Source organism: Gracilinanus agilis, chromosome 1, assembly GCF_016433145.1.
Source record: "Gracilinanus agilis isolate LMUSP501 chromosome 1, AgileGrace, whole genome shotgun sequence".
In the NCBI taxonomy this organism is placed as follows: domain Eukaryota; kingdom Metazoa; phylum Chordata; class Mammalia; order Didelphimorphia; family Didelphidae; genus Gracilinanus; species Gracilinanus agilis.
The window spans coordinates 420,145,908-420,158,402 of NC_058130.1; the positions used below are offsets into that span (position 1 = coordinate 420,145,908).

General features: G+C 35.4%; 1 protein-coding gene across 1 annotated transcript in view; it reads right to left on the reverse strand.

The window, feature by feature from the left end:
• KIAA1328 (KIAA1328 ortholog) overlaps window positions 1-12,495 on the reverse strand; it is a 529,485-nt gene that overhangs the window by 96,621 nt on the left and 420,369 nt on the right. The gene's annotated exons all lie outside the window — the stretch shown is intronic.

Consider the following 12,495-nt stretch of genomic DNA (forward strand, 5'->3'; position numbering starts at 1 on the left):
CAAAGGTTCTTTCTGTTGTTCCACTAACAAATTTCCCTTTGATTTAGACTTTTCCTTTTCCTAATCCTACCTTCTTCAATTAGTGGAAACCTAGCTGTGCTCAGAAAACATTGCCATCTCTGGGATCACATTATCTGTATATATTTTCTTTTATGTCCCTTGACTAACTGGGTCAATAGAAGAAGTATATGTACTCTTTCTTCACTTCCATTTCCAGGGTACTGTCATCTTCACTTTCATCTTTTCAGTTTTGGTGGTTAAGCAGTCTTCAAAATACTACATTCTAATCCTTGTTCAATCACCAAGCCTTGAGAAACCTGAATCTAGGGTTGCATTCATTTTCTATTCATAGACTGAATACAACTAGAGAAATCAAACAATATCCACATGATCTACTACAGATTTGTTATCTAATTCAACTGGGCCTATTGTTACAAAGCAATCCTTTTATTCTTTCCTTATATCTCCATCACATTTCCCCAAGATTTGGTTTTAGTCTTCCTCAAGCTCACCTAAACCATTCTCATGCAGAGGACTCTCTTACTTGAGGACAAAAAAGCTATTCATTTTGAGTTCCCTTTTCTCTCTTACTTTTTGTCTCAAACATTCTTTCCCTCTGACAAGGAGATGGTCTTTTTCTTTTCCAAGGCCAATCCTTTTGTCTTTTATCCCATTTCCCCCCTACTATTCTAAAAGTTTGCCCTTTCAATCACTCCCTCTTTATTCATCATCTATAATTTCCTTATGTATTTTCTCTTTTTCTTCTGCCTACAAACCAGGTTTTCCTCATCCTAAAAAAAATTTACCTCACCCTAACATCCCCCTGAAGCCACTGTCATACATTCTTCACTTCTTCATAGCATCATGGATTAAGGGACCTTCTGGTAACAACCTACCCCAACTCTATCATTTTGTCAAAGGAGATATGAACTATGCTCAGAAGGGTGAAGTAAACTTCCCAATTTCACAACCAAATTTTACCTATATTTGTTACCTCCACTTTTCCACCTCCTTATAGTCTAATTCTCAAGTTCAACGAAAAACTGTTCTCTCCAAGAAAACTGTAAATCCAATAGTCCTTAATCTTGATTCCTTAGAAGCTTTTAACAAATGCAATTTATTAACACCTACTTTGTATATGGTACCATGTACATTGTATTGCAGTTAGTAGCAAAGTCATTTGATGGTTCCACAATACTTCAGTTACTATGCATAATGACCTCCTGATTCTATTTTAAAAATTCTATTTAAAAACAACTGCCCTCAAGAAGTTTGTATTCTATTAAGATATATAAGTTTGTATTCTATTAAGATATATAAAATGTAATCAGATAAGTAAATCTAAAATAGTTTGAAGAGGAAGCAAGCACTAACAATTATGGAAACTAGAAAAGGGTTCTCAGGAGATGTCACACCAAATAATCTTTTTCAAAAAATTTTTTAATTTTAATTTAACAACTTTCCACATAAGTTTTCCATGTCATATGACCCATGTTGTCTCTTTCTCTTCTCCCCCTCCCAGAGCTGATAAGCAATTCAATCTGGGTTATACATGTATTATCATGCAAAACATTTCCATATTATTTATTTTTATAAGTGAATAATTTTATAGAACCAAAACCCCAAAACATATACCCAGAAAAAACAAGTGATAAATCATATATTTTCATATGCGTTTATACTCCAACAGTTTTTTCTCTGGAGGTGGATAGCATTCTTTTTCATAAGTTCTCAGAACTGTCCTGGATCATTGTATCGCAGTTACTTGCAAAGTCTGTAACATCGATTGTTCCACAATACTTCAGTTACCATGTATAATGATCTCCTGATTCTATTTATTTCACTCTGTATCAATTCAAGTAGGTCTGTCTTTCTAGCTCTTTCTGAAACCATCCCATAGTATTTCATCACCATCATATACCACAAATTGTTCAGCCATTCCCTAATAGAGGGACATCCCTTTAGTTTCCAATTCTTTGCCAACATAAAAAGAGCAATTATAAATATTTTTGTACAACCAGGTCCTTTCTCATTAAAAAAAAAATCTCTTTCAGATACAGATCCAGTAGTGGCACTACTGGATTAAAAGGTAAGCATTCTTTTATAGCCCTTTGAGCATACTTCCAAGTTGCCCTCCAGAATGGTTGGATCAGTTCGCAACTCCACCAGCAATGTATTAGCCTTCCAATTTTGCCACACCCCCTCCAACATTTATCATTTTCCTTTATTGTCATATTGATCAATCTGATATGCGGTGGTACCTCAGAGTTATTTTTAACTTGCATTTCTCTAATCAGGAGGGATTTGGAACATTTTTTCATATGATTATTGATAGCTTTGATGTCTTTATCTGAAAACTGCCTATTCATATTTTTTGGTCATTTATCAATTGGAGGATGTTAGATTGTTACAAATTTGACTTAGTTCTTCATATATTTGAGAAATGGGACTCATTAAAAATTTATTATAAAACTTTTCCCCAGTTTATTGTTTCCCTTCTAATTTTGGATGCATTGGTTTTGTTTTTACAACACCTTTTTAAATTTAATATAATCAAAATTATTTACTTTATATTGTATAACGTTCTCTATCTCTTGTTTGGTCATATATTCTTTCCTACTCTATAGATATGAGAGGTAAACTATTCTATGTTCCCCTCATTTACTTATAATATCATTCTTATGTTTAAATCATATACCCATTTTGACCTTATCTTGGCATAGAGTATGAGATATTGATCTAAAGCTAATTTTTGTTATACTGTTTTTCAATTTTTCCCAACAGTTTTTGTCAAATAATGGGTTCTTATCTCCAAAGCTGGGATCTTTGGGTTTATCAGATACTAGACTGCTGAGGTCATTTACCCCTAGTCTACTCCACTGATCCACCCTTCTATTTTTTTAGCCAGTACCAGATTGTTTTGATGATTACGGCTTTATAGTTGAAGAGAGAGATTTTGCAAAATGTTGCATAGAAATATGCAGGAATAGAGAAAGCAGGATGAAGAGGATGGAATATCAGTGGTAGAAGGATTCCGGGGGCCAATGGTGCCTGTGAAGGGATGGTTGGAACTTTTGGGGGTTACTCTTGAACTCTGTGAGGAGAGACAGCTCTGGAGACTCTTCTGGATGGAAGTCATCCAAATTCTTAGAGTTTCCTGATTGAAATCTACTGTGATCCTGCATCTGTTCCTGATCCCTGAAATCAATACCTGTGTGGTTCTCAATCAAACTAGCAGTTTACCTTAAGGGTTAACCTGGAGGGTGACTGTATTGAGCCAGTGTACCTCTCAACCTGATCAGCTAATAACCTAGAGACTTTGCTTCATTTATTTAGCCTAGAGTTAGCTAATATAAGGATAACATCTAGTTAGAGAGGATTTCCAAGCTTGACTTGGCTACGGCAGAGGGCAGAAGACTTTGTTGTTCGTTTGGGTGATAGTCAGGGATTCCTACTACCCTCTTTCATGATCCAAGTAATCATCATACCTTTTTAATAAACCATCATAAAAGATTAACAGCAGTCAGATTTGTTGTTAGAGGAAGAAGAATTGATAAGTGGAGTTTATCCTGGGTTGAGATTGTCCAGACTGGGTAAAGCAAAATTTCTCAGTCACCCGTTTTGATCTCTTTCCCAGGTTAGCTGTCTGTGGCAAAAGAGGGAACTCTTAGAGGGCTAGGTTGAGCCAAGTCCTAGCCAAAACTCTATTCCATCTCCTAAAAAGGTTTCCCTGCATCTGTTAGAGATAGCTATAGTTCCTTCCACCTGTTTATACTGGCCATAGACTGAGAAGCCTCCATCTTTGCTCTCTGTCACAAAGGGAGATATCCTGTCAGATCAGGTTATGCTAAACCCTAGTCACACATTATTCATCATACAGGATCTCCCACTTTCCCTTTTAACATAGTACAGAGTACTACTTTATAGTAAAGGTACTTCTAGGCCACCATCTATCACATTTTTTTCATTAGTTTCCTTGATATTCTTGATCTTTTGTCCTTCCAGATGAATTTTGTTATAATTTTTTATAGTTCTATAAAATAGTGTTTTGGTAGTTTGATTGGTATGGCACTGAACAAGTAAATTAATCTAGGTAGGATTGTCATTTTTATATTAGTTCATTCTACCCATGAGCAATGAATACTTTTCCAATTGTTTAGATCTAATTTTATTTGTGTGAAAAGTGTTTTGTAATTGTTTGTGTTTATATAATTCCTCTGTTTGTCTTAGCAAATAGATTCCCAAGTATTTTATATTTTCTAGAATGGTTTTATATGGAGTGTCTCTTTCTAACTCTTGCTGCTAAGTTCTGTTGGAAATATATAGAAATGCAAATAATTTATGTGGGTTTATTTTGTATACTGCAACTTTGCGAAAGTTACTATTTCAACTAGTTTTTTAAGTTGATTTTCTAGGCAATATGAGTCTTGAAGAAAGCTAGATATCTACTTTATATAAAACATCATGAGAAGATTTAAAGACAAAAATGAGAACAAAACAAAACACCTGCTTTCAAGAAGTTTATACTCTATTAACGTATACATGTTATTATATAAGTAAATAATATTCACAGCTAACATCTGCATAGTGTTTATTATGTACCAAGCACTGTGCTAAGAGCTTTACAATTATTGTTTCAATTGATGGGAGGCAAATGCTGAGGCAAACAGAGGTTAAAGTGACTTGCCCAGGGTCAGACAGCTAATAAGTATCTAAGGTCACATTAGAACACTAGTCTTCCTGGCTGTAGGCCTAGTGTTTTATCCACTGCATCATCTATTTAATTTGATGAGGAAGACAACACTGATAATTATTGAGACTGAGAAATTTTTCCCTGAAGATGTACCAGAGCTGAGCCTTGAAGAAAGCTAAAGATTCTAAAAGGTAGAAAAGAAGAGCTTTCTGGGCATGCAGGACAGCCCACAGAAAGTCATGTAAGTGGGAGATAAATGACAAATTAGGGGAACCACAAGTAGGTTAGTCTGGTTGGAATATAGGTTGTGTGAAGAAAAGATAGAAATATAGGCTGGAGCCAGGTTTCAAAGGGCAGTAAATACTAGTGGGCTGAAGAAATTGTATCTTACTAGAATAAAGAGAAAGTCACTGTAGATTTCTGGGCAAAGGAATGACATGGCCAGACTGGCATTTTAAGTAGCTTATTTTGACAATTAGGGGGAGAATGGACTAAAGAGAGAGGGAAAACCCTGAAGCAGGTATACCAGTTAGGAGGTAATAGCAATAGACTAGGTAAGGGGTAATACTTGCTGAATTAGATTGAAACACCCAGGAGAAAAAAAACTGGGATATGAGATGTGGTGAAAGTATAATGCCTTGATAAAAGGCATAAGAGAGAGAAGAATCAATGACAACTCTGAGGGGGCACATATGGATCAACTATTTGTTGATCAATTATTGTTGACGATCCCTTCTCCCTTGGATTTTGTGACATTACTTTTTCCTGGTTTTCATACTACCTGCCTGATTGGTTTGCTGGATTCACTTCCAATTACCTCACTATGATGTCCCCAAGGCCATGTCCTTAGCTCTTTTCTTCTCTTTCTCCACCCTATTTTTCCTATGATCTAATCAGTACTCATGATCTCAACTATCACCTCTATACCAATGACTTCAAAATCTATTTATCTACCCATCTTCTGAACCTTAGCCCTGCATCATTAGTAGCGTGCCAGGTATCTTTATCTGATAGCATGTGGGAATATTTAATTCAACATGCCCAAAACAGAGTTCATTCTTTTGCCTTAAACTTGATCCTCATCTAAACTTCCCCTTTTCTATTGAGGGTATCATCACTTTCTCAGTTTACTCAAGACCACAACTTGGGAGTTATTTTTTAATCTTTCCTCTCTCACGTCTATCACAATATAAATATAAAAGTTTAACCGGGTACCAGGGCAACATGATTTACTTTGGGAATTCATGTAGGCTTAAGATGTACTTCATAAACATGCCACTTCAATAGTCTTGGAGTTAGAGGAGAAAAGAGATGAAAGATGAGAACCAAACAGGGATACTAATTTTGGGGTCTGTCAACTTTTTATTTTATTTTTAAGTTGTCAGTCAGTAAGCATTTATTAAGTATTTAATATATGACAAGCAGTGTACCTCCTTGTCCCCATTCTATTTGTTTCCATTTTTTTTCATTTACATGGAGAAACAATTTTTGACAATTGTTTTTTTTTTAAACCCTTGTACTCGGTGTATTGTCTCATAGGTGGAAGATTGGTAAGGGTGGGCAATGGGGGTCAAGTGACTTGCCCAGGGTCACACAGCTGGGAAGTGTCTGAGGCCGGATTTGAACCTAGGACCTCCTGTCTCTAGGCCTGACTCTCAATCCACTGAGCTACCCAGCTGCCCCCGACAATTGGTTTTTGACATTATAGAATTCACATTTCTTCCTCTCTACTCTTCCCCCACCCAAGGTGATGAATAGTCTGATATAGGTTATGTCTTTGCTTTCATGTAATATACATTTCCATTTTGCTCATGTCATGATAGAAGTCACATATCCCATATACAATAGAAACTTCTTGCAGGAAATATAGTGGAAGATGGCATGCTTTGATGTGCACTCAGGCTCCAACAGTTCCTTCTTTGGTTGAGTCGGGAAGAAAGACCCCTAGCCCCTTATACTAGATCAGATTTTAGTGAAAGTGGTAGGTTTAAACCTAATCAATATTGTTGAAATTCTATGGACTTTGTCCTTTCCCTTAGAAACATTCTACAGATACTTTGGAATGAGTATATGGTGACTCCTGAGACAAATCAACCCACCATGGGAACTGGATCTTCTGGCTCTGTACTTACCGAACCTATATCTGAATCTATTTTTTATGGAAAGATTACAACATTGATTACTTAGTGGTTTTAAAGTCATAATAATCACATACATGTCTAATATATGTGATGGGTTTAGGAAAAGGAAAGATGTACCATGGTGTGTAGATGTCACTGATTATGATCTGTATACTCAAAGACACCCTTGCCTTCAATCTCTCCTTGTCATCACTGTCGTTTTCCAAGATGTGCTGGAACTGGAATCAAGCACCATAGAATACCAAAATGGATTTGTGGTCCTCCCTGTAAGCAATGTTGTTTTACAACAATCTTCTTGTGCTCTTTGTCACTGTTAATATTGTTTGATTTTTGTGTTGTATGTCACTCACTTCCTCATGGCCATTTGTCTCTTTGAAAACATATATATATATATATATATATATACACACACATATGATTTAATGTCTATTTATTGCTGTTATGAACATTAACAGGTTATCTTCCCACAATGCAACTGCTGTCCCTACTCTTGTGGCTAATTTTGTGAACTACAAACTTAAACAGAAAGGTTTTGGTAACTTATTGGATCCAGATGAGAACATTTTTGCAGGTTTACACTCACTAAAGCCTCTACATTTGGCCATGTGCTCTGCTGGAGATCACTATGAATCCATCTGTAACACAATTATTTAGACCAGTGACGGGCAAACTTTTTAAAGAGGGGGTCAAAGGAAAGGAAATGCTCATCTGTCAGTCTGTTTCTAAGGCAACTCTTTTGAAGTTTCATTGTATTGTATCCTACTCATTATATTTATCAGATTAGGAATAATGTCGTGCCTACTGAATAGAACATTTCAGGGGACTGCATCTGGCCTGTGGGCGTAGTTTGCCCATCACTGATTTAGACTATGCAAGTAGGTATTTCTTTCGTGCTGCAGATGAGATTTTTGAACATGGAATCACCTGGAAATGCATAGTGTAATTTTTCTATTATGGCACTGCCTTTGGTCCCTGTTGTATTGGTTCTAAAACAAGTTTGCAGATTCAGCTAGTCAAGGACTGGATGGTGACTTACATAGAGACTAAGTTGACAGATTGGACCTACCAAAATGGTGGATGGGACAGATTTATCATGTTAGAAGAAAGAAGATGTCATGATACCTGAATGCTACAAGATTTTGTTGACTGTGGGATTATATACTGTTATTGAAACTTACTAATGTACAATCAATATCCTATGTATTAACATAAGTGTGCCTTTTGACATTATCATATAGAATGTTGTATTGGTTTTAGATTGTGAATGATCCTGCAGAAAACTAGTAGCAGTTTTTTTTTTGGATCAGAGGAGGGATAATGGGAAGAAAGACCCTTACTCCTTATACTTGATTAGATTTTAATGATTGTGATAGGTTTAAAAATAATCAATATTGTGATTCTAAAGTGATTAGTATAATTTCATTATAATCTTAATTACAATTAGTAGAATTCATGATTTTTATAAGGATCTTTAAATAAAGCATAAAACTGCTTCTAAGGGGATTTCCAACCCCTTCCTAAGTCATATTTCCCTTCTATCATGAGATGCTGACCATATGAGTTTTAGGTCTTGAAATGCTGCATCATGTCCTGATATGGTAAAAGTATGCACACCCTTTCCTACTTGGAAAGAACCATCTTTCCCAACTTGATCAGACGAGCCCTGAGGAAATGGTCATCAGTATTCTTAATAAGGGTATTGTCTTATGGTTTTCCTAAATGAACTAACCAATCATCTGTGTAGTTGGGTAATAGTTTCTAAAAAAGATCTACAATGTGCTGTGTCTTGTGATATAAGTCATAATCTTTGTTTGGAAATATTCACTTTATTTCTTTCCAAGTATTATAAACCAGTTCTCTGTGACTGAGCATTTGTCAACTGCTGGTTTCTAACTCTTTAATTGGCACGCAGAGTCTGGGTTTATATGGAGGACTTGGCTCTCTTCCAATAAACTCTAAAATTTTACCTTGACTTGGAGAAACTTGGCTTTTGACTTTATCTAAAATGTTTAAATTGGGGCAGTGGGTAAATTTCCATGACAGTTGTGGATAGCATTTTCATCATGTGTCCCTTGTGGTTACCTTGGAGACTTTCTTTGCTGGTAATAGTTTAGTACTTCACAGTTGATCATCATATAATATTTCTGTTATTGTACATATTGTTCTCCTGATTCTGCTTACTTCGCTTCACATCAGTTCATATAAATCTTTCCAGGTTTTTCTGAACTCATCCTGTTCATCATTCTTTATGGTACAATAGTATTCCATTACAGCCATGTACCACAACTTGTTCATCCATTCTCTAAGTGATGGTCAGCCCCTCAATTTCCAATTCTTTGCCATTACAAAAAGAGCTGTTAAAATATTTTGGTACAGGTAAGTCCTTTCCTTTTATCTCTGATTTCTATGGGATACAGACCAGTAGGTTTTTGTTATTGTTGTTGTTGTTTTGTTTGTTTTTTTAAACTCTTACCTTCTATCTTGGAATCAATACTTTGTATTGATTCTAAGGCAGAAGAGTGGTAAAGGCTAGGCAATGGTGGTCAAGTGACTTGCCCAGGGTTACACAGCTAAGAAGTATCTGAGGCCAGATTTGAATCCAAGACCTCCCATCTCTAGGCCTGGCTCTCAATCCACTGAACCACCTAGCAGCTCCTGATACAGAGCAGTAGTAATATTGCTGGGTCAAAGAGTATGCCTAGTTTCGTAGCTCTTTGAGCCTGATTCCATATTGCACTCTAGAATGGTTGTATCACGTTGTGAATTTTTTTTTAATTTTTGATAACTATACCTCAATACAACCAATTTCCTTTGCGATTGTATTTTGCCTTGTGCATTTAGAAACCTTATTCTGAAGAGTCCATATGCTTTAGAAGATTGCCCAATAAGTCTATGACACACACAGAAAAAGTTAAGAACCTCTGTACCAGAATTTGTTTATCTTCTTTGTAAGATTATTCATCACAGGAATATTATCACATGGTCATTTGAAGAATAGTGATAAAATATATTTTTCTAATTGCTCATGGTAATAGAAGAATTGCAATGAGCTGTAAGAAACCCCTCAACTCCTATATTGATCTCTAACAAGGGGGTATGCTTTGCTTTGCATATGGCTACCTAGTGGATTACATCATTATGGATGTTAAAAGAAAATAAAGATCATGTAAAAATGCAATTAGTTTAGTGTATGAATCAGGATAACCAATCAGATTTTAACTTGAGAGCCCATACTCCAACTTGTGCTGCCTCATTTACTCTCTCTCATTTTATTATTTTTCAGGAAAAACAAGACTAGTGATGGCAAACCATCGACACGCGTAGCCATTTTCAATGACACACAGCTACATACAGAGAAGTATGGGGCCACATGCCGAGAATGAAACATTTAATGTAGTATAGTGTAGACACTCTGTGCACTATAGATGACAATTCTACCTACATTAATTTAGCTATTTGGTTTATTAAATACAGTTATTTAAACTATAAATATCATGAAATTATGTTTTTTTTTCTTGAAGTGGCAAACCACCGGAGTTATGCTCAGTTTTTTGGCAAATTTTGACACACCAAGCTTAAAGGTTGCCCATCACTGAACTAGACTATATAAAATATCTGTTGTTCCATATGCACAGGCAGTTATAACTGATTAGCACCTTTTCATTTTAAGAATAGGGGACCTCAAAACTCCCTCCCAAATTGATTGAAAGCTATTCCTTCCCTCTCCAAAATTGGAAATCCCCCAAATTTTACTCCATTTACTCCATTACTCCATTACATCCAAAGATGTCTGAATTATATCCTGGTTGATAGTTTTTGTTATGATTAATTGATCTTTTGGACATTTTTTGAGTATAATAATTTGCTTGATTGGAGTCTTTTTAAAAAATATATATAAATATAAATGGAGTCTTAAAAAACTCCATTTACATGGAGTCTTTGGACTAACTGAGGAGTCCATTGAAAATTACTTTTTAACTGCCTACCTAATAAAGTAGCTATAACAAAACTGTTCCTTAGTTATTATAAATTTTTCCATTACATGGACCATTGTTGTAGGATGCCAAAATCTCAAATGATGTCATGTAGGGGCTTGCAAAACCAAGATGGTCAGCATGCAGGATATCATGTCAGAGACATATGAATTGAGCTCAGCCTCAGTATAATTCCTGGCACGTAGTAGGTACTTAATAAATGTTTACTAATTGAATGTGTAGGTGATATCCTATCTAAATGGCAATTTTTTTGGATTTGGGAATAGAAACAGTGGAGGAAGTAGTAAGGTGGGGCTGTATGTAAGAATTTTGCTATTTGATACAGGAACTTTGTTTTCTGGGTGAGATAGAAAATAAATAATTTTCAAAAAATTAAATTTATTTTTAAAAATTAGGGGGACAAATAAATCAGAGAAGCAGTGAAGATACTATTTATAATTATGAATAATGGAAGATTCTTGAGTATAAAACAGTTGATCATAAGAGTTAAAATGGATAATTTTTACTACTTATACTAAAACATTTTGTCACAAACAAAATCAATGAATTTAGAATTAGAAGGAAAACAGGAGGCAGTGAAGTAACTCATTGGATTGAGAGCCAGGCCCAAAGACAGGAAGTCCTAGGTTCAAATCTGACCTCAGATACTCTCTAGCTGTGTGGGCAAATCATTTAACCTCAGTTGCCTAGCCTTTACCACTCTTCTGCTACAATATTGATTGTAAGAGGAAAGGTAAGAGTTAAAAAAAATAATTAGTTATGAAAAAGTCTATGCAGTAAACTTCTAGAATAAGAAAAGATTTGATATCTAAGATAATGGGGAATTGATTCAAATACATTAGAACAAGAGCGAATCCCTAATAGATAAATGACCAAAATAAACACAATAAGCTTCCTAAAAGAAATGCAAGTTACCAACTACCACACTAAAAAGCTCCAAATAACTACTACTAAGAAAAAACAACATATTTCTTTTAAAAAATGCTTCTCACATCCATCATATTGGCAGATATGCCCAAACAAGAAACTAGCAATCATTGCAAAGGCTTTGGGATGACAGCACACTTTGATCTTTGAATTGATCTAACCATTATGGAAAATTGGGATAAGACCCCAAAGTTACTAAATTATACATAGCCTTTAACCCAAAAACACCACTTCTAGGTATTTACTCCACAGAGGACCCCTCTACTCACTTGTTACAAAGGGTACCTTTTATTTAGGGAAAATAGTAGTTGACAAAGAAGCCTTCAAAAAAAAGTGTCAGTGAAAATCTGAAAAAATTTTATAGGAGAATCAAGAGGAGGCATGTGAACAAGATTGTTAGTTACTACTAACTCTTAAGAAAAAAACCAAACAACCCCCTTTACCTGTACCACAGATAAAAACAATTACATACAAATCAAGACAAGAGAGTAAAGAGCCCAACAAAGTAACAGTTGTATGAATTATCAGTAGAGAATGCTAATCCTTAAAGGGGTATTCTTCCTGTCCTTCCCCTAACAGCCTCTATTCTCTAGGACATACAAACCAATTCACAAACATACACTTAAGATCCTTAGCAAAACTCTTGCTATAGAGATTCTGTGGACCTAGACTGCCTTCTGCTTATATCCTACCATCTTGCAACAAGTAACAGAGGTGATTCTGACTAGCCACTTGAAGA